At 37.4% G+C, this 25,781-nt stretch overlaps 1 long non-coding RNA gene across 2 annotated transcripts in view; it reads left to right on the top strand.

Annotated features, from left to right (window-relative positions):
• The window catches only part of LOC133639477 (uncharacterized), a 183,926-nt gene that overhangs the window by 156,531 nt on the left and 1,614 nt on the right, over window positions 1-25,781 (top strand). For both annotated transcript variants that reach the window (XR_009823798.1, XR_009823799.1), the window contains exons 4-5: window positions 21,221-21,313; window positions 24,750-24,858. This is a non-coding gene — a long non-coding RNA (uncharacterized LOC133639477). The remainder of the gene's footprint in view (window positions 1-21,220; window positions 21,314-24,749; window positions 24,859-25,781) is intronic.

Below are 25,781 nucleotides of genomic sequence, written 5' to 3'. Positions count from 1 at the left end.
AGCAAAGAAAGGCTCCTAATTTAGTCTGCTGACATATGCAGTAACATATCGTGTCATTTATCTACCTATTATTAAGGACAAGCGGTAGAAAATGAATTATTAATCTACTTGTTCATTTACTGTTAATATCTGCTTACTTTCTCTTTCAACATGTTCTATCTCCACTTCTGTTAAAATGTAATAATCACTTATTTTTCTGTTGTTTGATACTTTACATTAGTTTTGGATGATACCACAAATTTGGATATCAATCACGATACCAAGTAGTTCCAGGATCATACATTGGTCATATTTAAAGTCCTCATGTGTCCAGGGACGTATTTCCTGATTTTATAAACATCCATCCATCTATCCATCCATCTTTTTCCGCTTATCCGAGGTCGGGTCGCGGGGGCAGCAGCCTAAGCAGGGAAGCCCAGACTTCCCTCTCCCCAGCCACTTCTTCCAGCTCATCCCGGGGGATCCCGAGGCGTTCCTAGGCCAGCCGGGAGACATAGTCTTCCCAACGTGTCCTGGGTCTTCCCCGTGGCCTCCTACTGGTCGGACGTGCCCTAAACACCTCCCTAGGGAGGCGTTCGGGTGGCATCCTGACCAGATGCCCGAACCACCTCATCTGGCTCCTCTCGATGTGGAGGAGCAGCGGCTTTACTTTGAGCTCCTCCCAGATGACAGAGCTTCTCACCCTATCTCTAAGGAAGAGCCCCGCCACCCGGCGGAGGAAACTCATTTCGGCCGCTTGTACCCGTGATCTTGTCCTTTCGTTCATAACCCAAAGTTCATGACCATAGGTGAGGATGGGAACGTAAATCGACCGGTAAATTGAGAGCTTTGCCTTCCGGCTCAGCTCCTTCTTCACCCCAACGGATCGATACAGCGTCCGCATTACTGAAGACGCCGCACCGATCCGCCTGTCAATCTCACGATCCACTCTTCCCTCACTCGTGAACAAGACTCTGTGGTACTTGACCTCCTCCCCTTGGGGCAGAGTCTCCTCCGCAACCCGGAGATGGCACTCCACCCTTTTCCGGGCGAGAACCATGGACTCTGACTTGGAGGTGCCGATTCTCATCCCAGTCGCTTCACACTCAGCTGCGAACCGATCCCGTGAGAGCTGAAGATCCTGGCCAGATGAAGCCATCAGGACCACATCATCTGCAAAAAGCAGAGACCTAATCCTGCAGCCACCAAACCGGATCTGTCCATAAAAGTTATGAACAGAATCGGTGACAAAGGGCAGCCTTGGCGGAGTCCAACCCTCCCTGGAAACGTGTCTGACTTACTGCCGGCAATGCGGACCAAGCTCTGACACTGATCGTACAGGGAGCGGACCGCCACAATCAGACAGTCCGATACCCTATACTCTCTAAGCACTCCCCACAGGACTTCACGAGGGACACGGTCGAATGCCTTCTCCAAGTCCACAAAGCACATGTAGACTGGTTGGGCAAACTCCCATGCACCCTCAAGGACCCTGCCGAGAGTATAGAGCTGGTCCACAGTTCCACGACCAGGACGAAAACCACACTGTTCCTCCTGAATCCGAGGTTCGACTACCCGGCCTACGGCTAGTACACCTGAATAGACCTTACCGGGAAGGCTGAGGAGTGTGATCCCACGATAGTTGGAACACACCCTCCGGTTCCCCTTTTTAAAGAGAGGAACCACCACCCCGGTTTGCCAATCCAGAGGTACCGCCCCCGATGTCCACGCGATGCTGCAGACTCTTGTCAACCAAGACAGCCCCACAGCATCCAGAGCCTTAAGGAACTGCGGGCGGATCTCATCTACCCCCGGGGCCTTGCCACCAAGGAGCTTTTTAAGTACCTCAGCAACCTCAGCCCCTGAAATAGGAGAGCCCACCACAGATACCCCAGGCACTGCTTCCTCATAGGAAGACGTGTTGGTGGGATTGAGGAGGTCTTCGAAGTATTCCCTCCACCGATCCACAACATCCGCAGTCGAGGTCAGCAAAACACCATCCTCACCATACACGGTGTTGATAGTGCACTGCTTCCCCTTCCTAAGGCGGCGAATGGTGGTCCAGAATCGCTTCGAAGCCGTCCGGAAGTTGTTTTCCATGGCTTCCCCGAACTCCTCCCATGTCCGAGTTTTTGCCTCCGCGACCGCTTTAGCCGCTCACCGCTTGGCCTGTCGGTACCTGTCCGCAGCCTCAGGAGTCCTATGAGCCAAAACAACCCGATAGGACTCCTTCTTCAGCTTGACAACATCCTTCACCGCCGGTGTCCACCAACGGGTTCTAGGATTACCGCCTAGACAGGCACCAACTACCTTGCGGCCACAGCTCCAATCAGCCGCCTCGACAATAGAGGTGCGGAACATGGTCCACTCAGACTCAATGTCCAGCGCCTCCCTTGTGACATGTTCAAAGTTCTTCCGGAGGTGGGAATTGAAACTCTCTCTGACAGGAGACTCTGCCAGACGTTCCCAGCAAACCCTCACAATGCGTTTGGGCCTGCCAGGTCTGTCCGGGGTCCTCCCCCACCATCGCAGCCAACTCACCACCAGGTGGTGATCGGTAGATCACCACAGATTTATAAATTTCACCGATCACCGATGTATACATTTTATAAACATAATATGAATTTTTTTTAAAACAAAAGAAGATGTTGGTGTCATGATCTGTGGTCTGGATTATGTTTTTGTTATTTTTGGACTCTTTTAGTTCCTGTTTGCGCTCCCTTGTTTGTTTAGTTACCATGGCGACTTATTAGTTTCACCTGCCTCATGTGTTCGGGACACGCACCTGCTCTAATCAAGAGACTATTATTTAAGCCAGTTGTCGGGCTGGCGTCATTGCTCGTTTCATGCCACGGTTTCTTGCTTGTTTCATGCTTAATTCATGCTGCTCGTTCCATGTCCGATTCCAAGTTGTTGCTAGTTTATTTGTTTCATGCCACAGTAAGTCTTGTTTGTTCTATGCCATAGTTTGGTTAGTTGTTTCATGTCCTAAGTTTTTGCCTTAGCTTCTGCGTGCGATAGGCACGCTTGCCGTCGGGTTGTTTTCTGTTTTTTGTACCCTTTTGAGTTTTGAATAATTAAATATGTTCCTACCTTCACGCCTTGTCCGGCATGGTCCGTTTGCGTCCTGGGAGAACAAACCTCGCAGTAAGCTGCAACCCCCCCCCCCCCCCCCCCCCCCATGACAGTTGTAATGGCCAAAAAATATCAACATAATCATAGTAGTATCGACAAGATACACTACTGTACTTGATATCATTACAGTGGATGTCAGGTGTAGATCCACCAATGGCGTTTGTTTACATTGTGAAGCCGGTGAGCTACGGTGTGTAGTGAAGCATGTTTAGCTATTCCTTATCCTGCAGGGATGATACTTTATTTGTCGCCATGGAGACCAGGATTAGTGATTTAGAAGTAGCTAAAACACTGCCGACGGCGGATGGACTTTAGCCGGTAGCTAGCTAGCCATGTCTTAAAGCACCTCTTCCTGAGGGCGTTTCAGTGTTATAACTTCACCTTTATCCTTAGTTTTTAAGCCAAAATGCGTCCATTCTCCCTTTTCTGTCTACACACTGTGTCTGCTTGTAAGTACTCCATGATTGTGCGCTGCCAAACATGCGCGTCTGCTCGTAAACCAGCAACGACACGACATGACGACGGGGGCGTCGGGAGGTGGGGGGTTGTCGGGGGACTGGTACCTTTCAGAGGTGGTATAATACCGAATTTGATTTATTAGTATCGCGGTACTATACTAATACCGGTATACTGTACAACCCTACTGGTGATTGAGCTGCCAGTTTTTTGTTTGTTTTTTGCATAAAAAATTTGGTTGCTGTTTTCACAGTTTATTGCTATAAATGTAAAAATGGTGGTACAGGTTTTTTTTCTTACGGTAGGATTCTGAAGACCTAACTGTTTTAAAAAGTATATGTATTGTCATGTTTACAGTGTACAATTTGATGGAAAACTTGCTTTGAAATCATAAGGCTAAGTAGATATTTATGTAGGTTTTTACCCCAAAAATGTTGTGAATGTATGATAATGTAATATCTACATTATTAGATGTATAAGAAGAATGGAATATATATAACTACATGCAGTACATGTCTTTTTTTCTGTCCAAATAGAAAAAGAAAGAAAGATAAAGTACTTCATTGATGCATATTATTTCCAAGCTTTCTTTTTTTTATTATTAATCAATTCAACAAAATAATACACAATAATACCATAATAATACAATTCCAATTCCAAAACCAAACCCGGTCCAGCAGCATTCAGAATAGCAATCAACAGAGCAATTGAGAGGACACACAAAAATGACACAAAACAATCCAAAAGTAGTCAAACAGAAATAAATAACAGTATCAATATTAATAAGAATTCCAACATAGCAGTGATTATAAATCCCTCATTGACATTATCATCACAGGGGGGGTGGAGGGTGAAATTTAAAAAAAAAAAAAAAATGTTTTTTTTTTTTTTTCCATTAAGAAATACAATCATGTGTGCTTACGGACTGTATCCCTGCAGACTGTATTGATCTATATTCATATATAATGTATATATTGTGTTTTTTATTTTGATTTAATTAAATTAAAAAAAAAAACCTTTTTTTTTTTTTTTTTTTTTAATTTCTTGTGCGGCCCGGTGACAAATCGGTCCGCGGACCGGTACACTGATCTAAACAAAATGCAGTTTTTTCTTGTTTTTTCCATAGCTTGTGTATACCAGTCAGTATAGTATGAGTTGGACTATCAACATCTATCCATTTGTTTTGTTTTTCCAAGCTTTCAATATGATGTGGTGGGCCAGATCTGACCCCCGAGCCTAACATACCACGCAAGTATGATTATTTATGTAACTGATGTAATTATGTAACGACGGGGTCGCATTTTACTGCGCAGATCGTTCTCCTTAAGACCTTCAGTATATCAGTGTGTGGAATTAAATTATGGAATGGATTAAGCAAAGAAATCAAACAATGTACTAATATGATCCACTTCAAGAAACTCTTCAAACTTAAAGTGTTTACAAAGTACAAAGAAGAAGAACCATGATAAACATTCTGACTTTATTTCATCCATCCATTCATTTTCAAGATAATCTTATTTATCTCACTATATGAAATATACCTTACTTCACTAATTATTATTTATTTTTAATGTCATTTGTTATGGAGTATATTGTGAATAAATTGAGAACAGGAAGTGAACAAAAGTTTTAGCAACTGCTATGTAAAGGAAAAGGGGTAGGATTAAATAAGCTCAGCTTCTTCCTACTCATTTTTAGACATGTTGAATAGAAAAACTGGAAATTGTGATGCATCATGTTGTATGCATACATGTTCCAAATAAACTCATACTACTTGGTCACCATGTCCAAAAAAGTCTAAAGTAAAGTACTTATCTTGAAATTCAATACTGGTCATTTTTAACAAATGTGTCTTATCATAAACAAACAGCATAAAAAAGCACCTGAACTTGTCGTGTACATACAGTACAGTAGAAGAAGGCTACTATTGAGAGATGAAGCTCCTATCCTTACTCAGCGCTAACAAGCTATAAATTAACGTGTCATTTTTTTAAGGCTGTGCATCGTTTTCATGTCACATCTATACTGTAAAGACATTGCATACACTCCTACCTGATTTGTTACAAATCCATAAGACCTGTGTGAGTTTGGCTTCCCTTATCATTGCAAATATTTAAAAAAAAAAAAACTTTTCATGTTTGGGCTGCAATTCCCTTTCCTTAACTATTTAGATTTGATCGATTTTATGTTATTAATGTTTTTTTACTCACAACCAGCCCAAGAAACCAAGAATAAAAATTATGATAAAAATGTTGAACCTTATTGAAAATGAGAATCGTATTCATCTCAGTATGTGCATTACAACGTATTTACCTGTGAATGTATTTATTTATTTTTTTCACAACTTCCATCCCATCCATTTTCTACGGCTTATTCCCTTCGGGGTCGCGGGGGGCGCTGGAGCCTATCTCAGCTACAATCAGGCGGAAGGCGGAGTACACCCTGGACAAGTCGCCACCTCATCGCAGTTTTTCACAACTTTATTATTATAATTATTTACATACTTGCCAACCTTGAGACGTCCGAATTCGAGAGATGGGGCGGGGTGTATATTTTCAAGTATTTCTTATATATATATATATATATATATATATATATATATATATATATATATATATATATATATATATATATATATATATATATATATATATATATATATATACATATATATAAATAATCCGTTCATGAATGAGTATATCCGTCCGGCCACCGTGTTCAAAGGAGTAGTCTGATCTACATAATGTGCAGGCAGCATACCCCTTCCCCTTCGAGCTGTCCTGGATGAACTGAGATTATTTTTTCCAATCATTTTGGACCTTGCAAGCGTACTTCTTCTTCTTACTCGTCGTCGCCATGTCTCTTCTTCGTTCTTCTGCTTCGTCTCTGTTATGTTTTTGGACATTACTACTTGCCGTAGTTTTGAAGCAATGCATGATGGGAATCCGGATGTTGTGTGTCAGTGTACTAACGTGCCGGCTGGAATAAACACACGCAGAGAAATAGCTCCGTGCCTGCCTACTTTATGGGTTATAGATAAACCTATGGATAACGGAGACATATATAATAGTCTCCTTTTCAGGTGAGAGAGGACGCTAAAGTCAGTGCCTTTAAGGCACGCCCCCAATATTGTTGTCCGGGTGGAAATCGGGAGAAATTCGGGAGAATGGTTGCCCCGGGAGATTTTCGGGAGGGGCACTGAAATTCAGGAGTCTCCCGGGAAAATTGGGAGGGTTGGCAAGTATGATTATTTATGTGATTGATGTAATTATGTAACGACGGGGTCGCATTTTACTGCGCGGATCGTTCTCCCAAGATGCAGCAGGAACTCCGGAGGCAAGGTGCAGGCGAGTCAATGATTTATTGTCCATGAAACATGCAAAAATACAAAAAGACAGAAAAGCGTGCTGGAGCTATGACGGAGCTTAGCACAAAGATTGCAGAAATACTTAACGTAATGTATTTGTTTCCACGTCTATTCCTAGGATTCCTTTTTGTTTGCCTGTTTTTATGCTCAGCTTTCGCGCTAGCTATTTCCTTAGCTTTGCTTCCCGTGCGATCGACACGCCAGTTGTATTTGGTTCGTATCCTGTATGATTAATGCGAATAAATCATTGTCTCACCGGCACCTTGCCTCCGGAGTTTCCGTCTGCATCCTGGGAGAACGATCCGCGCATCACCATGCCACCATGTCGTTACACAAATGACAGATTTAAATGCATACACAAGACAAAGACTACCATATGGGGGGAGTTTTTTACAGTGTATACATTACAGACCAGGATCAGTCCTGCCGACACACCGGACATAACAGACTTGAATGTTGGTTGACAGCACACGTACTGTGTATACTGTACTCACAGTGAGCAGAACAGGTGCTTGTCAGACTTGACTGATGTCCACCAGAAACTGGACCTGGCAGTGGTTTTGCAGATCAGATCACCTTTTTTTTATCGACTTTAATTCGTCCTACAATTTGGAAATGATGTGGTTGCAGTGCAGATTTGTACATACAGTAAGTTGAGTAAAACGTAATGAAAAACTAAGAATGTCTGGCACAGTGTAACTTGGAGAGTCTGCTTTGTGTGTTGTCCCCGTGCAGCTTCTTCAGTATTTGCTCTACCTTTAGCAAATGTTAGAAATTAATCCTATTATCTGTGAGCGAGTAAGATTTTTGAATGTTTGGTTTACTTCAATAGCTGTTGACTTAATTTGTAAGTCAAAACCTTATCTGACGAGGAAAACTTTCAGTTTGACACTAGGGTTTCACTTGAGGGCTGATCTCAAGAATCCAGTAATTGTAATGTTTAAAGCATGTTTGTTATCAGACGAGTTGGATTTTAAAAAACAAAACAATTATGTTTGAGCAAATTAACTCTTTAAATGGAGCTTCTACTGTATAGTCCAGTGGTTCTCAAACTACGCATACGGCCCGCAGGAAGTCCCAAGTTAAACATTTGGTACCGGTACCAAAATGTATTTCGATACTTTTCGATACTTTATGATCATTTTCGATACTTATCTAAATAAAGGGAACCACAAAAAATTGCATTATTGGCTTTATTTATTTTTTTAATCTTACGGTACATTAAACATATGTTTATTATTACAATCTAAGAACAATTGTGTCCTTAAATATAATAGCGAACATACTAGAAAATGTGTATTTTATTTGTAAGTAAACAAACAAAGGCTCCTAATTAGTCTGCTGACATATGCAGTAAAATATTGTGTCATTTATCATTCTATTATTTTGTCAAAATTATGGAGGACAAACTGTAAAAATGGATAATTAATCCACTTGTTCATTTACTGTTAATATATGCTTACTTTCTGTTTCAACATGTTCTAGCTACACTTCTGTTAAAATGTAAAAATAATTTATTGTTCTGTTGTTTGGATACTTTACATTAGTTTTGGATGATACCACAAATTTAGGTATCGATCCGATACCAAGTAGTTACAGGATCATACATTGGTCATATTCAAAGTCCTCATGTGTCCAGGGACATATTTCCTGAGTTTATAAACATAATATGAATTTTAAAAAACGAAAAATTATTTTGTGAGCATAAAAAATATAGATTTAATCATAGTAGTATCGAAAAGATACACTATTGTACTTGGGATCATTACAGTGGATGTTAGGTGTGGATCCATTTCAGAAGCGCTATCTTTTGTTAGCGGTGACGCCGGTGAGCTATCGTATCCTCCTTGGTGTGTAGTGAAGCATGTTTAGCTATTCCTCGTCCTGCAGGGATGATACTTATAAAAAACGTAGTTTATTTGTTGCCATGTAGACCAGGATTAGTGATTTAGAAGTAGCTAAAACACTGCAGACTGCGGATGGACTTTAGCCGCTAGCTAGCCATGTCTTAAAGCAACTCTTCCTGAGGGCGTTTCAATACTATAGCCACACCTTTATTTTTACTTTTTAGGCCAAAATGCATCCGTTCTCCCTTTTCTGTCTACACACTGTGTCTGCTTGTAAGTACTCTGTGATTGTGCGCTGCCGAACATGCTCCTCTGCTCGTAAACCAGCAATGTCACGACGTGACGACGGCACGCCATCATGCCCGTTACAAAAAAAAAAAGGAAAAAAAAAGGAGGAACCGGTACTTTTCAAACAGAGTATAGTACCGTTTTTGATTCATTAGTACCGCGATACTATACTAGTACCGGTATACCGTACAACCCTAGGGTGTAGTGATTGGTGCCAGGTGTGCTCAAGCCTTCCCGCCTCCCTGGGCTGCCATGACAACTGGGGAGAGCGGGAGAGAACAGGGCGGGAGCAGGGTGGCCAGGAAAAGCACTCAGGAGTAAAACAGGAATGTGACAATGTGAAAATCAACGGACATTACAAAGCCCTTAGATTTGATTTCATTCGTTCATTCATTCTGTGTTTGTGCTGCAACAAAAACAACAATCGTTTTGAGTTTGAGTTGCGTTGTCTTTGCTAGACTAGCAACTAAGGCTTGCAATGTCCAAGGTCTTCTTGATCCTGCAGAATAGTACCAAGAAAGTGAACGCAGGCCTTGACTGTTGAGCAGCATTGGCATAAAACGCTACAGGAACGTTGTTACATCGGACCTTGGCTATTGAACTCGCAGCCAAAGTTCAGTTCAAAACTTGGGAGAAAAAACACAAATTTACAAAACAGTCGAGTGCTCCTGTTGTACAGAGGAACTTGGACCACTGTAAACACATTGGCACATCTCTGCATTGACATTTTAATCTACTTAACAAACATACAACACTGGGGTCCAAACTTGTGATTTACATAACTGGGCACCGCGTCGAGTCCTCTTCTTTTTGGCTGGTACAAGTTATTTTTGTAATGTGATTTATGTAACTACCGTATTTTCCGGACTATAAGGCGCACTTAAAATCCTTTTTCTTCCTCAAAACTCGACAGTGCGCCTTATAACCCGGTGCACCTAATGTAAGGAATAATTTTGGTTGAGCTTACCCACCTCGAAGCTATTTTATTTGGTACATGGTGTAATGTAATGTAATGAGTGTGACCAGTAGATGGCAGTCAAACATAAGAGATAAGTGTAGGCTGCACAATGATGGCAATATGTTTCAAGTAAACAACACCAACATTGTAAATGTTCCATTGAAAATATAGAACATTACACACGGTGCTCAAAAATCTATCAAAATGGTTTAGTACAACTTTGGTAAGCTATGAAGCCGCGCCGCTGGAAGGATTGTCGGCGCATTAAACATACGAGTATTGTTATGGTGTGTGTATAAGGTAAGACATATTATCTGGTGTTTTGTTTCACAATATTATGCAAAAGCAACTTTTCTTACCTTCTGGTACCTGCTGATCTGTATTTGGGATCTGCATAAATCCTGAAGAAAAAAAAAGTCGATAAGATTCTTCTTTTTCCTCTATCTTCTAATAATATAATCTGGTGTGCCTAATATATGAAAATAGATCAAAAATAGACCATTCATCGGCAGTGCCCCTTATAATCCGGTGCGCTCTATGGTCCGGAAAATACGGTAATATGTTGGAGTAGCTTGTTTACTTCAGATGCAGTCAGGAGTCATTAGTTTTCGTTTTAGTATAGAACACATTAAAGCCTACTACAGAAAGTTAGGAGTATTCGACAACGTTTTCAAATTAGAAATGGTCTCAGCTGACGGGGTGCTTAAAAAATTGAGCGCGCTCCACCTAAACAAGGCCACCGACCTTGACAATATCCCCTCCAGATTCCTCAGGGACTCTGCCACCACCATTTCCCCAATCATCACACACATAATAAACCTCTCAATTACACAAGGCCAAGTACCAAAAGATTTCAAGATAGCAAGAGTAACTCCCCTTTTTAAAAAAAGGAAGCAAATTGGAACCTGGCAACTACCAACCTGTTTCTATTCTCAGTTCCATTTCGAAAGTAGTGTAAAAAATTGTTTATGAACAGGTCGATAGATACCTTGCTACTAAAAAACTCATGTACAAATTCCAATCCGGCTTCAGAACTAACCACTCCACTGACACATGCGTTCTCTATCTGACCGACCACATCAAACATGAGGTGGACGCGGGCAAATACTGCGGCATGGTCATGCTGGACCTTCAGAAGGCCTTTGACACCGTTAACCACGCTATACTGTTGGATAAGCTCAGAGCAATCGGATTTAACAAAACCTCATCGAGCTGGATGCAATCTTACTTGGAGGGGAGGGAGCAGGTGGTAGAGGTGAACGGTACCGTGTGTGTGTGTGTGTGTGTGTGTGTGTGTGTGTGTGTGTGTGTGTGTGTGTGTGTGTGTGTGTGTGTGTGTGTGTGTGTGTGTGTGTGTGTCCTCTCTCTTAGTAAGCTGTGGAGTACCCCAAGGCGGTATATTAGGGCCTTTACTGTTCCTAATATACATAAACGACATGTCATCAGCATGCGACTGTGAATTGTATTTGTTTGCGGATGACTCTGCTCTGCTGGTATCAGACAGGGACAAGTCACAGGTGGAAAAAATCCTCAGTACTGAACTCTGTAGAATTTGCACCTGGCTCGCTGACAATAAACTATCCATACACTTGGGTAAAACGGAATCCATCCTATTTGGATCCCAAATCAACCTTAAGAAAGTCAATGACTTCACTATAAAAGTGGGTGACATTGTTATCACCAGGAAAGATGAGGTCACCTACCTAGGTTCCATTCTAGAGGCTAATCTTTCCTGTGATAAAATGGCAACCAAGGTAATCAAAAAGGTCAACCAACGAACGAGATTTCTCTACAGAATCTCCTCTCTGGTCAACAAAAGCACCATGAAGATTCTAGCGGGAACTCTCATTCAACCCTTTTTCAATTACAATTGCACCTCCTGGTACCCTAGCACCTCCAAAACCCTCAAATCTAGACTCCAAACATCCCAGAACAAGCTAGTCAGGTTACTTTTAGACCTCCACCCCAGATCCCACCTCACTCCTACCCACTTCTCCAAAGTGGGCTGGCTCAGGGTGGAGGACAGAGTAAAACAACTTGCACTGAGCCTAGTCTATAAAATCCGCTACACCTCCCTGATACCGAAGTACATGTCAAACTACTTCCTTAACGTAAATGACCGCCATAACCACAACACCAGGGGGAGCTACACAAACCAAGTTAAACCCAGATTCCGATCTAACAAAGGTCTTAACTCATTCTCCTTCTGTGCCACATCAATATGGAATGCGCTCCCAACAGGTGTAAAAGAAAGTGCATCTCTATCCTCCTTCAAAACCACACTAAAAGAACACCTCCAGGCAACTTCAAACCTTGACTAACACCCTCCCCCCACCACATCCCACCTCCCCGGATTGTAAATAATCAAATGTATATACTTGTTCTTATGCTTTCTGAAGTCACTATGTTCACTGCTCGCTGTACATATCCTACCAAGTCAGACCTACACTGTTTCAATGTCCATTTCTCTGATGATGCAATTGTTGATGACTAAAGTGCTGATATCAACCAAACCTAACCCACCCCCAAATACTTTGATGATTAACTTGTGTGATGACTGTATTATGCTGATAGTATATATTTGTACCATGAATTGATTAACGTGGACCCTGACGTGGACCCCATTAAGTGGTCAATTGTACGGAATATGTACTGTACTGTGCAATCTACTAATACAAGTTTCAATCAATCAAAGTTCAACTTATTTAGTTACACAAATTAAATAGACCAAAATCAAATGTCCACTGTAGAGCAGGAGTGTCAAACTCATTTTAGCTCAGGGGCCGCATGGAGTAAAATCTGTTCACACGCGGGCCGGACTATTAAAATCATGACATTAAAACTAAAAAAATAAAGACAACTTCAGATGGTTTTCTTTGTCTTACTTAGGCCAAAAACAGAATAAACACATTCCGAAAATATTACAATAAAAATATAGAAAAAAATACCGGCAGCAGTAAAGTTTAGATCCATGAAGGAAAGAAGAAAGTGAATGAATGTTTATAACTGAATACATTTACATATGCATAAATATTTGTTTTCTTTCTTTATTATTTTTTTAAATTAATTAAGTAACGTTTATGACAACCTTTTTGCAAAACACAATATAGAATGTGAGATATAACAGCATAATGCATACATTTATAATTTGTTTTCAAAACGCTTACAAGTAAGTGGGACACCAAAAATGTACTGTGGGACACCATTTTTATGACTTGATGCGGTGCCTGGGACCCCATTTTAAAAATTCCTAGCGCCAACACTGATGGAGTATTGGTGCGTACAAAACAGCAGCAGGCGGCTGTGGCCTGCGGGCCGGGTCTAATACTAATCAAATATCATCCCAGGGGCCATAGATCATTCATTCCAGATCCGTCCCGCGGGCCTTGACTTTGATACATAGGCTGTAAGGATGATGTGTCTCCGGAATATACAAAATAAGACTACAGATCTTTGGCTTTTAGTCCATTTGTGGTTTTATGAAGAGGGTTTTGAAAGTTCAACAAAACAGAGGTCAAGAAGTTGTGTTGAACATCAGTGTTTTCTATGTGCATTATTTAAATTTAAAAAAAAGACATTTACCATAAATGCTTGTTTTTGTACAGAGAAAAACAAAAAGTCTCCCGGCAGATTAGTAAACAGGATAAGAAGCTTTCTTAGAAGACTCCTAATACTTCACTCGCCTCTGGAGGGAAGGAATCAAGTCACATTTATTTTTTAATTAGCCAAAGCAAGGTGATGAAGAGGAGCCTTTAATTAGTCCGGTGCTGCATGTAAGTTCATTTAAACTCTCCTCAGTGAAGTCGCTCATTATTTAGCCAATGGCTTGATAATTAAGAGTCTAATCTAAATTAATTGCTGGATGGATGCGGGGGTTTTTTTGATCGTGTGCGTGCTCTCAAACGAGGAGAGTGGATGCAATTCCAATTACAAGCAAAAGGATTCCAAGTATTGATCTTGTGTTGTGTTTTTTTCCGCACACAAATCTTTCTGAGCGTCATATAATGGCAGCTTTGATCATTCGGAGAGGTAAATAGCCCATTTGCAGCTCCTTATGTGCGGGCAATTAGAAACCAGTCAAATTATGAGCGTAATTGTGCTTGGGAAAGAATCTGCAAATAGTTGCTTGCTGACTATTCCTTCAGTCCGCGTCTTGTTGAAAGGATTAAACGTGATGTAATTTAATAAAAACACATTTAAGCAAATAGTCACCAGTCAAACTGCAGCAGTTCATTTTAAAAGCGACTTAGCAGAAAGAAAGAAAAACATACCTGAAATACCAAAACACCATTGTAATAGTTATCAACCACTGGTATCTACACCATCTCCACTATCTCTGAGCGCCAGGTTTTGCATAAAGCATATGGAAATATTGTTAATTGCCTCCTCCTTCGCAGGGGAAAACTATGCAAATCAACACTTTTAAAAATATACATTGAAGGAGTAAATGTACATTTATATGTATGTATACTATTTTTTATAGTTTAAATAGTATGTTGCTTACCCATAGAAGCTAACAAGAGCAGAAAATAATGATGTTCAACCTTTATTACAGCAAATAAGTCCTATTAGAATATTGGAGTAGTTCTCAAACTTTTTAAACCAAGTACCTCCATAAGGACCAACATTAAAATACAGTAGCGGCGTAGTAGGTCTAAGCATTTATTAAAAACAAGGCGGAGGTTTTATTTAACAAGTATATTTGATATGTTTGGCCGTGTAACATTACACACAGTTTGAACAGTATTACTGTGTTTGAATATGGGAAAATAAAACACTGTACTTTAATCAAGTGATTTTTTTTTTTGGTGTATCACTAGATGGAGCCTGTGTACCACAGTTTGAGAATCACTGGAATAAGAACCATTAGGGTCAAATACACTCACTATGACAAGAGGTGTATCTTAAATTATTCCTTACCATTGTTTTATTGACAGACGTATTAATGAAACATGTTTATTATTGTGGTTGTAGCTTGTTTGTTTATATATATATATATATATATATATATATATATATATATATATATATATATATATATTTACTAGGGATGTGAATCTTTAGGTACTTAACAATTCGATCAAATTCCCATTCCTGCACACTTAAAAATACTGGGTTATTTTGATAATCCAATTCATGATTTGCTAGTGTTGGGTTACATTTTGGAGTTATTTTTATGAATAGCAATCCATTTTTTGGGTTATAATGGTTATTATTTTAACTAAATTTCTGGGCTTTTAAAATGATGAACCCTCTTTGGGTTGTTTTTCTACGAGTAACGCATTTGCGGGTAAAAGGCATTTTTTATTAAAAATTAATTTTTTCTTGAAGGGAATTTTATTATTCTCATTAACATTGTTTACAATCAACCAACATTGGTTTGCATAACTCAACTTTTGGGTTAAATAATTAAACCCAAAAGTTTGGTGGGAAATAACCCAACTTTAAGTTATCATAACTCAACTTTTTGGTTAAATAATTCAACGCAAAAGTTGGGTTGAAAAAAATGAACCTTGACTTGAAAGAAACATCTCCTGGATGCACTGGGACACATCATCAGTGATGTATCCTGGATTCATCGGGTGTTTCGGGTCTCGCAACATCAGATAACCTCGTCCAGGCGACCCAGCCGGGGTGATCAAGTCCCTGCTTGTGTCCCAGTAGCAACCCACGGATCTGCCCTTTTCAGCCACAACCACCTCGTGGCTTTCTCTGCCGCTTCACTTGTGGATTAAATGGCCCTCCTTTTGGCCGCCCCTGTGACTCCCAATCGGCCAAACACTTTGCAGAGGGAGCGTCCTGCAGAGCCACGGCAGCCAACTTCTAATGGCTCATAGAAAGCCCTCCAGCCCCTGCAGTCCTCCACCCGTTCCTGATACTTGGCACATTTCCTTTCGCTGGCAATCTGCTCCTCCCAAGGCACTGTTAGTTCCAGCATGATGAGGTGTTTTGAAGCCTCTGAGATGATGATCATGTCTGGCCGTAGAGATGTTTTACAATGTGCTGGGGGAACTTCAGTTGTTTTCCCAGGTCAACGTGTAGCTGCCAATCAGGGGCTGTGTGAAGGAGTACTGTTGTTGTCCTTGGATGTGCACAAGGTCTCTATGCAGCTTTGATAAATGACATTGCCTTCTTTGGCGCATGATGTTGCTTGCTGGTGTTAATGGCTGACGCTATGCTCTCAGCAACTGCTTTGAGTACCTGGTCATGACGCCAGCGATAGCGACCATCAGCCACAGACTTTGGGCAACTGCTGAGGAGATGTTCCAAGGAGCCTCTTCCGGAGCAAAGGGAGCAGGAGGGTGTCTCGCTCTTCCCCCAAACATGGAGGTTTGCTGGGCTAGGGAGGGAATCATAGACTGCTGCCACGAGGAACCGGACGCGGTGAAGGTCTGCCTGCATGATGTTTGACCAGGTGATTTTGCGCTGCAACGTGCCCTCCCATCTTGTCCATGCCCCCTCAAAATGTTGAGTTGAAATAACTCAAATAAGGGGTTCGTCCTTTTCTGAACCAGCAGTTGGATTAAAATTGTGTTCTTTTTTTAACCCAACATTTTTTAGTGTGTTGGCTCAACACCGATTCAAACCGATATGGCACACTAATTATAATGGAACTTTTTTAAAACAGGTGAGGAAAATCTCCTTCTGGTTGCATGAAGATGGCCTAAAACATATTTTTTAAACTGATTCTTATAAAACAAAAAATATGTTTTCTTAAATTCAATGTATTTATTTATTTATTTTAAATTGATTTCTTAAAATAATGAATCGATTTAGAATCGGGATGAATAAGAATCGCGATTCAGATTTGTTGTGCACCCCGAGTATTTACTCTTTCCATGTAGCTATATAGCATATTGTCATGAATATTAAATATAAGACCAACACTCTTTGTTAAAGACCTAAAGGGGCATCATAAGTCCTCCTCTGTTTGACACTCCAGACTGAAAATGTAGTCTTACATTAACCCTTTGCATGTTTGAGATTGACTATACACACTTACTCTTTGGATACATGAAACTGTCATACCAGCAATATTTTTTTTCAACACTTGAAATCTTTCGACAATTTCAGATCTATCTTTTATGATTTTTTTAAATTATTTTTTTAATGTTCTATGGGCTTTTTGTTAGGTATCTGCTGAATTAATGAAATAAGAATAAACATGGCTGTCAATAAGGAGGATTATACATCCAAGATTAAAAACTTCTCCAAAGGGAACTTTCAGACAAAACAGAGGTGATCATACAAAGTATGTTTTCATTAAGGGTAGAAATACGCCCTTCTTTTTTTTTGTTATCGTCTTAAAGCTGGGGTACCTACGTTATATTTTTGAACAAAAAAAAAAAAAAAAATCATATTACAGTATATCGTAACAGTAACTTTTCTGAAAAAAATCTTACGTCTGCATGCTGTCTGTGCCTTATAATTGAGTATTTTAGTAAATAAACCCCTGGAAGACAAACTTCTTTGTCTTCCTGGCGGTCAACACGCCCCTCCCCAGATCCAACCTCAGAATTTAGACAAAGGCGGGGTGAGCAGAGCCTACCAACCTCATTGGTTGACGCGATATATAGTGAAGCGTGTGCATGGTCCGAACTTGTTTCCAGTAAAACATGGCTGCCAAACACCCACCTGGAAAGATCGCGATTTTTTTCATTTTGATAAAAAAAAATTTAAAAAAATCTGCAAAAATTGTTTTATTGATTTTTGTTTTGTAGGTTAAATTGTTTTATATATTCTGCTCCTGAGTTTATGTTACTGATCAATTTGAATTTATTATTTCTTATTGAGTTTATTTGTTTGTTTTTTTTAATATAAAAATGCTCAAGTTGGTCAAAAAAATGTAAAGTTCAAATAAGGATTTTTTTTAAAAAGATTTTAGGAAAATTGATGCACTTTAAATCTTTTGCTGACTAAAAATATTATTTGTTGTAAGTTTGTCAATATATATATATAAATATATATTTGTTTTTTTCTTTAATGTTAAAATTAAATGTTATGCAGAGGAGTACTTAATACATTGGCTATTTTATTTTTAGACAGGTACTCTAATGTTCCATTGTCCTATATTTTGTTAGTATCCTTTTTCGTGGCGACGTGTGTTGTTCTGTGTATTGTAAGCAGAGACATTGTTTGTGGTTTGGTTTTTTGCTAAATCTTTGTATAATATATGGCCATATTACTGCTTAGCAACAAAAATGAGTATTTCATAATTAGAGGGAAAAAACGTGTACCTGGGACAATGACATTTATTTGTTGCAACAAAACAGGAACTAGGGGAGCTTTCGATGCAACTTCAGACTGTCAACAACCTAGGCATGTGCACGTGTAGCTCTCGTGCACTTTCTAGGAGGGACAATCAGGGAGGTGGGCATAGTTGGGTGGAGAAATTTACAGTTTGAATTCTGCCTGGTGACACACAATTGCTCTAATGAGCAACCTGTATTAACAGTAATCAGAGCAGTGGTTCCCAAAACTCATTTTTATTAAGTACCACCTCAGAAAAAAATACCACCATAATGACTAACATTAAAATACAGTAGCAGAGTAGGCTTAAGTATTCATTAGAAACAAGGCAGAGGTTTTGTTTAACAAGTATATTTAATATGTTTGGCTACTGTAACATTACACACAGTTTGAACAGTAACACCGTGTTGGAATATAGGAAAATAAAACACTTTAATCAAGTGATTCTTTGGCGTACCACTAGATGGAGCCTTAACATTGGCAAGGGTGTCACTCATTTTAGTTCAGGGGCCACATGGAGGGAAATCTGTGCACACAAGGGCCGGACTATTAAAATCATGGCATTAAAACTAAAAAAAATAAAGACAACTTCAGATGGTTTTCTTTGTCTTACTTTGGCCAAAAATTTAACAAACACATTCTGAAAATATTACAATAAAAATATAGAAAAAAATACCGGCAGTGGTAAAGTTTAGATCCATGAAGGAAAGAAGAAAGTGAATGAATGTTTATAACTGAATACATTTACATTAAAAATGTTTTCTTTTGTAGTATTGTTTTTGATGAATAAGTGACGTTTATGACAACCTTTTTCCAAAACACAATATAGAATGCGAGATATAACAGGATAATGCATACATTTATCATTTGTTTCCAAAACGCTTACAAAAAAGTGGGACCCCCAAAGTTTACTGTGGGACCCCATTTTTATGACTTGATGGAGTCCCTGGGAGCCCATTTTGACAGTTCCTAGCGCCATTACTGATGGAGTATTGGTGCGTGCAAAACAGCAGCAGGCGGCTGTGGCCTGCAGGCCGGTCCTAATACTAATCAAATATCATTCATTTATTCGCGGGCCGGATCTGGCCCGCAGGCCTTGACTTTGACACATAGGGATTATAGAATTTAGATCCAAAAAAATCCAAAGGCATCAATGCCACACCTGGTATGAAGGACAGTGCACATTACTGCTCGTACTGCTTCTCCAGGTCTTCTACACGCATTTCAATCATGTTTTTACATGATTTATTTCTTTAATTCATCCACTTCTTCTTCTCAGCACTGTCCTTTGCACTCACTTTCTTCCTTCCAATGTTTGGAAAAACACACCAAGTAGGACACCAGATGTTTTGGGTCGGGGCAGACCTTACGAAGTTGGCTCTCCAAGTACCACCATAAAGACTAACAAGCGTAGTAGGCCTAATTATTCATTAAAAACAAGACAGAAGTTTATTTAACAATTATATTTCATATTTGTGCCACTGCAACATGACACACAATGCACAAACATCAATAAAATGCTCCATATACAGTACATATATTACTTCTATGGTGTACTACTGTACTTTGAGACTCTGACTCTGCTTTAGACAATACGTGATGTTTTATAACTGCACTTTTTGTAAGTATATCACTGTTTATATGTGATTGTTTCAAAAGGGGCTGAACTCTTCACTCATGGTGTTGATGTACGCTTCAAATCGCTGCGTTTGGTCTGCGGCCCATTGGCACATTTTAACTCTGGCCCCTGGAAGCAAACGTTTTAGCTTTTGCTAAAACTTTTGTAAATCACAAGTATGGACCCCAGTGTTGCTAAAAGCTTTTTTTATATGGCGGGTCAAATGGGACAAAATTCAACAAATAAATACATCTTTTAAAAAATGTGTAGTTGATTAATAGTAATTGGAATTGTTCACACCCTTAAAAAAAAAAAAAAAGTGATACAAAATTAAGTTAATGAATACATCTCAAAATGAAATTGGAATCAAATATATAAATGTGTAATTAAATGGGTCATTAATTTGTTTACTGCAAAATTACATGTATTTATTTAATCGTTTAATTAATTATTGATTTCATTATTTTTATCCTTATAATAATTGTTTCACGATTTCATTAATTATCCTTTTCATTACTTCATGATTTTATTATTTGATGTCATAACTAATAACAACAGATAATGTATTTTATTATATTATTGTTATGTAGTATTATTGTATCATGATATTTATTATTTACACAATGTTGGGCCTTGTCAGTATGGAGGGCCAAAATTATATAAGTAAATAAATCTTTAGATAATGACTCAAATCAAATCATTAAATAAATCCTAACATCATGAAAAGAATGAAATCTAATTAATTAAGTTGTGAAATGATTCAATCATGAAATAATTAAATCTATAATTAAATGAATGATTGAATGCAATTTTACATTACATACATGAATGGCATATTTAATAACAAATGTATGTATTTTATTCCAATCATAATTAATTAATGACACATTTAAGAAACGATTTAAAGATGTATTTATTACATTTTGTCCTATTTGGCCCCCTATACTTTTTATTAGGGGGGATCTATTGAAATGTGAAACATTTTTAAATGACTTCAGCCAATAAAATGTATTATTATTGGATTAATTATCTTAGAGGTTTGTTTCACCTAATATTGTGCTATATCAGCGCGTTTTGGAGCAGCATTAGCTTGTTTTTTATTGTTTAGTGAGCTAATTAGTACATTATATAGCATTTGATTTGCATTCTAACTTATACACATTTATTGTGACCATAATCAGTTATTATTGTGTCATTGTGTCCTGCTTATCTGAGCAGCTAAATTGCAGGTTTAATGTTGGACAATAGCTACTTTTCATTAGGAATGAGGATGTTTTACATGTTTTAATCTGCACCAGTGACAACTCTGCCTGTGTTTACAGTATTGGGAAAACAAAAACGTGAACTGGTGGACACCCTTCTTGCTTGAAAATGATCTTTTCCTGCACCTCTCATGATGGTTGAAGCTCAGCTCAGTGAGTAGAAAACGACCCTCATCTGGCAGCCCACCAATCACAGCAGACAATGCATCCTTCTTACATGGCCCTGATTGTTTACCACTGCTTGTTGACATAAACACAAACCAATGGGGGGTTGTCGGGGAGTGTTGAGAGCTGCATGTACTGTAGACACAGACGGAGGCGGGGAAATTAATTTAAAAAATGGTGGCAGATAATTACTTATCAATTAAAGCTGTTATCCAGGCTTAATTAGGCAGCGTTCATTAAATAGCGCCAATTTAAAACCTTAATCAAAGCTAGCGGGGCATGACAGCACAGCCTGGGCCCAGCGAAGGTCGCCCCCCAGTGGACAATACGGGAAGTGACCACTTTTTTTCAATATTAAAATGTATATTTGCTTACCTTAAGATACACCTATAATCGTTCATTAAATAATGTAAAAACAGTAGTTTCTTTATGTCGAGTCACGTTTTTGGAAATTTTTCATTTATAGTTTGGTCTTTGGACAAAATATTGAAGAATATGTTGTCAAAGATAGTAATGGAAAACATAATTGATCAGATGTTAGTGTGAAATGGAAACTTGAAATCATACTTCAATTAAGCCTTAATACAGTACTTATAGTAGTATTTTTTCCTTAACTTGCTTTCATGATAGTTTTCTTGCCAAGTCTGACAGGAAGACAATCAATGAAGAGATGGACAATTAGAGAAATTATAATAATAACACAGATAAAACATTACTGTGTAGACCAGGAGTGTCCAAAGTGTGGCTCGGGGGGCACTTGCGGCTTGCAGCTAAGGTTTCTACAATTTTTTTTTAATTGTTTTAAAAAAGCATAGAATAGTGGAATAAAAGAGCAAACAGGTGGAATGTAAAGAGAAAATGTTGCAAATATTGACTCTAATAACACAAAACTTTCAAGCTGTCATTGTTTTAAAAAATAACAATGAATCAATGTTATGAATTATTGACCTATTCAAGGCTCTTCCACTTTTTTTAGGGAAAATATTGCATATTTTGAGTGTTTGTCATATTAAAAAAATGTGGTTGTTTTTTACAAAAATGGCATAACAAATCTAACAAAAAAACGTGAAAAAATACTTTAATTTTTTTTTATAATCGACGGATATAGATCTGAAGTTGATCTAAATCAGAATCAGAATCAGAAATACTAAGATTTACACATTGAAAAAAATATATGCAAATTTAAGTATGACATATTTTTAACACTTTTATGAGTTAAAAGTTCCCCCAAAAATTTTAGTGGGACTGTTGTTTTGTTTTTGTTTAAATAGAAATTAATCAAAATCAATGTTATTATGAATTATTGACATATTCAAGGCTCTTCCACTTTGAAATATTTTTGGGGGGAAAATATATTGCATATTTTGAGTGTTGGTCATAAAAATAAAAATAAATTTGGATAAAAATGGCATAAAAAATCTAACAAAAAAAACCTGAAAAAATTATAATAATAAAAAATATATATAATTGACGGATATGTATCTGAAGTTGATCGAAAAATTTACACATTGAAAAAAAATACAAATAAAAAGTATGACATATTTTTAACACTTTTATGAGTTAGGCCCTCTTGGATCCCCAAAAGATTTTGTGGGACAGTTGTTTTGTTTTTGTTTAAATAATAATGAATCAAAATCAATGTTGTTATGAATTATTGACTTATTAAAGGCTCTTGCACTTTGAAAACAATTTTTGGGGAAAATATTGCATATTTTGAATGTTGGTCATATAAAAAAAAGTGGGGTTTTTTTGACAAAAATGGCATTAAAAAAATCAAACAAAAAAAACATGAAAAAAAATGTTGTAATGATTATTATAATCGATGGATATAGATCTGAAGTTGATATAAAGATTTACACATTGAAAATAAAAAATAAATAAAAATTATGACATATTTTAACACTTTTATGAGTTAAGCCCTCTTGGACCCCCAACAATTTTAGTGGGACAGTTGTTTTGTTTTTGTTTAAATAATAATGAATCAAAATCAATGTTATTATAAACTATTGACCTACTTAGGGCTCTTCACTTTGAAAAACATTTTTAGGGAAAATATTGCATATTTTGAGTGTTGGTCATATAAAAAAAAGACTTTTTTTTTGACAAAAATGGCATAAAAAATCAAACCAAAAATTTTTTTTTTTCTAAAAGTATTTATTTTCTTTTATAATCGACGGCTATAGATCTGAAATTAAACTAAAGATTTACACATTGAAAGTAAAAAAAAACCCAAGTAAATAATAATAAATCAAAATCAATGCTGTTATGAATTATTGACCTATTTAAGGCTCCGGTTAATTCACATCAAATATTCCACTTTGACATTTTTTGAGAGGGTAGGGAATATTGCACATTTTTGTGTTTGCCATATAATAAACAAAGTATTCTGTGATGAAAAAGGCAGTAAACAAACAAACAAAACAAAAAAATCATTATAAAAAATTATTATCAACAGATTATTGATCTAGAGATGTAAGTGTTGAAAGTAAAAAAAATTATTTAAAAAAGTTGACTTATTTTTTACATTTTACGCAGGCTCAATCTAGTGGTACGCCAAATAATCATTTGATCAATTATTCAAACACAGTCTTACTGTTCAAACTGTGTGTAATGTTAGTTGCCAAAAAAATAATATTAAAATTGTTCAATAAAACCTCTGCCTTGTTTTTAAAGAACATTTAGGCCTACTGCGCTACTGTATTTTATTGTTGGGCATTATGGTTGTACTTGGAGAGCTAATTGTTTTTCTAAGGTGGTGACATTTGAGAACCACTGATCAAGAGATGTAAGTGTTGAAAAAAAAAAATTTAAACATTTCATTTTTATGACTGAGACCCCCGAGACAAAACTTGAGAGAGCACCTAGGGGTAAAAAAAAATAAGTGTGCGGCCCTCAAAAAAGTGTGGACTCCCCTGTTGTAGACAAATGAACATCAAATCTGTTTACAAATCACAGTAACTTTCCTGCCAGTTCCAGGATGCAGCAAGTTAAATGTGTGTTCAGTGCTTTGGACAAACTGTGTAATCCTGGGATTTCTAATATTTGTCATTATTCTGTTAAAACATCAGGTCGTTAGGAAAAAGTGTCTTGGGCACTGTGTTACATTCTTTCTTCATGTAGGGCAGAGAAGATAGGATAGATAAACACACAGACATGAACAGGAAGTAGATTATGTTACATGGCAACACAGGGACATACGGAGACAATTTATAGTGCTGGAAAAATACTTAAATGCTTCTGTTCACTTATTTTAAATTTTTGGCATTGTTCAACAGCTTGATGTAAATGATAACATCATGGGTTATTTTGAGGATGTGTTATTTTGTTTCTGCATGGCTTTTCTTATATCTCAAGCTGTATTATTTTTATAAATGCCTTGCTTTAAGCCTACACTACAACTATTTACTATTTATGACTTGTCCAGGGTGTATCCTGCCTTCTGCCCCAGTGCAGCTGGGGTCGGCCCCAGCTCCCCCGGCCCCGAGAGGGACAAGCAGTAGGAAATGGATGGATGAACCTTGGACCCAATTTAAGTAAGGCTCCTATTTTTACATATATATATATATATATATATATATATATATATATATATATATATATATATATAAATATATATATATATATATATATATATATATATATATATATATATATATATATATATATATATATATATATATATATATATACATATATATATATATATACATATATATATATATATATATATATATATGTATATATATATATATATATATATATATATATATATATATATATATATATATATATATATATATATATATATATATATATATATATATATATATATATATATATATATATACGTTGTGTGTGTGTGTGGAAAATGTTATATATATATATATATATATATATATATATATTAGGGGTGTGGGAAAAAATCGATTCGAATTCGAATCGCGATTCTCACGTTGTGCGATTCATAATCGATTCTCATTTTTTTTAAATTCCTTTTTTTAAATTATTTTTTTTATTAAAAATTTTTTTATTTTTTTATTTTTTTTAAATTAATCAATCCAACAAAACAATACACAGCAATACCATAACAATGCAATCCAATTCCAAAACCAAACCCGACCCAGCAACACTCAGAACTGCAATAAGCAGCAATTGAGAGGAGAGACAAACACGACAGAACAAATCAAAAGTAGTAAAACAAAAATTAATATTATCAACAACAGTATCAATATTAGTTACAATTTCAACATAGCAGTGATTAAAAATCCCTCATTGACATTATCATTAGACATTTATAAAAAAAAATTAAAAAAGAACAATAGTGCAATAATGCATCGCATCTCATAAGCTTGACACTGTGTCCAATATTTTCACAAAGATAAAATAAGTCATATTTTTGGTTCATTTAATAGTTAAAACAAATTTACATTATTGCAATCAGTTGATAAAACATTGT

The sequence above is a fragment of the Entelurus aequoreus genome, linkage group LG22 (genome assembly GCF_033978785.1).
Source record: "Entelurus aequoreus isolate RoL-2023_Sb linkage group LG22, RoL_Eaeq_v1.1, whole genome shotgun sequence".
Taxonomy (NCBI): Eukaryota; Metazoa; Chordata; class Actinopteri; order Syngnathiformes; family Syngnathidae; genus Entelurus; species Entelurus aequoreus.
Note: the sequence above shows the minus strand (reverse complement) of the source record. Positions and strands in the feature narration are given on the sequence as shown.